This window comes from Neophocaena asiaeorientalis, unplaced genomic scaffold (assembly GCF_003031525.2).
Source record: "Neophocaena asiaeorientalis asiaeorientalis breed wild unplaced genomic scaffold, Neophocaena_asiaeorientalis_V1.1 scaffold1132, whole genome shotgun sequence".
Lineage (NCBI taxonomy): Eukaryota > Metazoa > Chordata > Mammalia > Artiodactyla > Phocoenidae > Neophocaena > Neophocaena asiaeorientalis.
This window is the reverse complement of record NW_020174472.1, coordinates 133,605-137,706: the sequence shown is the minus strand read 5'-3', so window position 1 is coordinate 137,706 and position 4,102 is coordinate 133,605.

Here is a 4,102-nt window from a genome sequence, read left to right as displayed (position 1 = left end):
GGTCATTCTAAGAGCCTGCCACCCCTACTCCCCGCAGAGGATCACCAACAGACAGAGATAATAGGCAACGTGCCAGAAGTCATACAGCTAGAAAGTGACAGAACGGGACTTCCAACTCAGCCCTGTCTCCACGGCCCAGGCTCTGAATCAGGGGCTCTAAAAATGTGGTCTCAGGACCACCAGAACCAGCATTGCCTGGGAACTGGTTAGAAATGCAGACTCAACCACAAACTCTGGGGATGGCACTCGGTGCCTTGTACGTTAACACACCCTCCAGGGGATTATCCTGCTTGTTACAGCCTTGAAAATTTACGATGATGGGAAGCTTTACCTTGGAAGGCATCTTTGGGCATCTCTGGGCAAACACTAATCATTAGGAAGTTTTTGCTTTGGATAAGCTGAGCCCTCACCCCCTGTATTCCACCCGTGTTCTGCTCTACCCTCCTGGGACCGAGGAGGTGAAATCAGCTCCGCTTCTTTCTTCTCCTATTTTTTTAATTTATTTTTTTGGTCGTGCCCCGTGGCATGTGAGATCTTAGTCCCCCAACCAGGGATCAAACCTGTCCCCCTGCATTGGAAGCGCAGAGTCTTAACCACTGGACTGCCAGGGAAGTCCCTCTTCTCATATTTTCACAACTTGTTTCCTGGCCCCAGCTCAGCCAGGAAAATTAGAACTCTCTTCCTAGGAGGGCAGTGACAGGGGATGCTACAGGTGTGCAGGAGCACAGGAAGGTCTCACCCGGTGGACAGGAGCAGAGGCTGGAGTTTCTGCCAGGCGGAGCAGGATGCCAGGAAGGACCAGTAGGACAGACAGAGCCATCTGAGGGCTGGAGGGATGGGCGCTTAGGGCTGCAGAGCACTGCAGAGAAAGGGTAGTGAGTTTGTTTACTTATTCTGTAGCTTTACTGAGGTATAATTGATAAGCAAAAAATGACAGACATTTAAAGTGTACCTCTTTGTAAGTTTGGACATATGCTTTCACCTGTGATGCCATCAAGGCAATAGACACATCCACCACCTACAAAAACTTCCGTGGGTTGTTTTTTGTTTTAGTTTTTTGTTTATTTTGTCACATAAGATCTATCCCCTTAATGTATTTTTTCCTTCCGGTTTCACTGAGAAATAATTGACATGCAACACTGTATTAGATTAAGGTGTAACTGTCACTGTTTGCAGACGACATGCTTACTAATATGGACCTGCTGTATAAAAAAATAAATAAAATAAAATTCAAAAATTAAAAATAAATAAATTTAAAGAAAGAAGCAGAATACAAGGGGAAGGGGAAGAGGAACAGCCAAAAGGAACACTTTTCAGGTATGGGACTCAGATGGGATGGAGTAGGCAGAGAAGGGCTGCTTTTGTTATAAACCTTGCAGTATAACAAAGAAAAAAGGAAAAAGAAGTAGAACATTAGCCACACCACAGAATTTCCCTTCCAATCACTCTTACTATTCCCTTCAGGGTTAAACTGATTTTGAACCTTGTAAATTAGCTTAGCTTGTTTTTGAACTTTATATAAATGTAATACTACTGTTACACACACACACGCACACACACACACACACAGATTAAGGTGTACAGCGGGGCTTGACATAGGTATATATTGTGAAATTATTACAATAAGTTTAGTGAACATCCATCACCTCATATAATTGCAAAAAAATTTTTTCCCTGTGATGAGAACTTTTAGGGTTTATTCTTTCAGCAACTTTCAAACATATAATACGATGGTATTGGTAATGATTGTCACCATACTCTACTTTACATCCCCAGTATTTATTTATCTTGTAACTAACTGAAGGTTTGTACCTTTTGACCATCTTCATCCAATTCCTCCATGCCCCCAGCAACCTCGGCCTTTGGTAACCACCAATCCGATCTCTTTTTCTATGGGTTTGTTTTGTGTTTTTTTAAGATGCCACAGAAAAGTGACATTATACGGGAACTTCCCTGGTGGCACAGTGGTTGAGAATACGCCCACCAGTGCAGGGGAGCTGGGTTCGAGTCCTGGTCTGGGAAGATCCCACATGCTGCGGAGCAACTAAGCCCGTGCACCACAACTACTGAGCCTGTGCGCTAGAGCCCGTGAGCCACAACTACTGAGCCCGCGTGCCACAACTACTGAAGCCCGCATGCCTAGAGCCCGTGCTCTGCAACAAGAGAAGCCACCGCAATGAGAAGTCTGCGCACTACGACAAAGAGTAGCCCCCACTCGCCGCAACTTGAGAAAGCCCGTGTGCAGAAACGAAGACCCAACGCAGCCAAAAACAAACAACAAAAAAAATGAGATCATACAGTATTTGTCTTTCTCTGTCTGACTTTTAACATATTATAAAGTGCAGAATACCCTATTGTTAACTGAAGTTTCATCCCTACGTCTTTTTGTCTTAAATATATAATAGAAATTTAAAACGAACATTTCCGAATTTTTTGAAGTTTTTGTGGAGCACACTTATTTAAGTAAAACAAGAGAGCTGTTTTACTTAAGTTTTATTTAAGTAGAACAAGGGAGAATACCAAAGGAAGGAAGGAAGAGGGTATCTGATACATAAAATATACCCCACCAAACCCCACAATGCATGAGTGACCCAAGTTTAAGGACCACAGAGGCATCACCACTCCCCCCCTACCCATTCCCTTTGGCCCATCACCAAGCCCTGAAATGCCTCATTCTCACTCCATCCTCCACCCCCTTCCCAGACCTCCTGTCCTTGTACCTGCCCTCACCTGTGCCCCGTCACCACTTGCCCCCATTTCTCCCCTTCCCCCCATCCTTTCCTACCTCCCTGTATCCTCCCAGGACCATCACCACCTCCCTGCTCTCACCTCACTGGATTTGGCAGCTCTCCCCAGCTCGCTCCGGTCTGGTCTGGGTCCCAGCTCCCCGAGACTCCAGCTTTTGTGCCTGAGGAGGGAAAGCAGGGGAGGCGGTGCTCAGCAAACTAGGAGACAAGAGGGAGAGAGAGTGTGGAGTTTGGACTGGGGCGAGCTGAGCGTTCACCCGCAGGAGAGGCTTTTCCTAGCTGCTCTGTGAGGTCACAACAAGGATGCTTCTCAGAGGGAAAAGTTTCTCTGCCGCAGTTTTCCCCACAGGCCCTCCAGCCCGAGGCGTTTGCTCTGCATTTATCGAAGGACCTCCCCCGTGCCGTGTCTGTATTTGCGGGCAGGGGGCAGCAGGGGTGGGTGGGTGCAGAGCTTGGTATTCTTAGTTCTATCCTCAGCCTTGATTTCTCTTGACCTGTAGCTGGTGTTTGCAGTTCCCTTGCTGAGTCCTTTTCTCCTCTCCTGCACGAGGCACCTGGGTCACCTCTTTCCTTGTTTTTTGTGAATCTCCCCCTCCTTGGAAAATAAGCTCAGTGCGGGAGGGGAGGCGTTTAAGTCCCGCTCACCACTGAGTTGCTAGCACAGAGGTGCTCCACCAGGTGGGCACATTCGGCTGTGCTCGGAGACTCTTTGGCTTGTAGCGACTTGGGAGGGTGCTTCTAGCATCTAGTGGCCAGAGGCCAGGGGTGCTGCTTGACACCCTCCAGTGCAGAGGACAGCCCCCCAGCAAAGAACAATCCAGTCCCAAACGTCCATAGTACCAAGGATGGGAAACCCTGCAGCAGCCCCTAAACGGTACCCAGAACTCAATAAATACTTGTTGGATGAACAAATGAAGTGCATGTGTGTGTGTGCGTGTTTATCTCCCTCCCTCTCCGTTTCTGTTTCTGGGTTTATCTGTTTCTCTGCCTCTTGGCCCCGGACAGCATCAGTTTTCCAGAGGCATGTGCTCCTGGCTTTGCGCTGTGATTCCTGACATTCTAGTCCTCACGGGACACGGTTTTCCTCATCTCTATGAAGAAGGGCCGCGCTCAGCCTCTGAGACCCTTGCCTGTATTCCGCGGGGCTCCATTCCAGCTCCTCATTCCAGCCCTCCTGGAGTCCAAGCTCACTCTGCTCGCCGCACAACAGGCCAATAAATCGGAGACGAAGCGTTGAGGCAAGGAGTACGACTTTACTCAGAAAGCCGGCAGACGGAGAAGATGGCAGACTAAAGTCTCCAAATAACCATCTTATCGGGGTGTTATCTTTCTTTTCTTTTCTTTTTTTTTTTTTT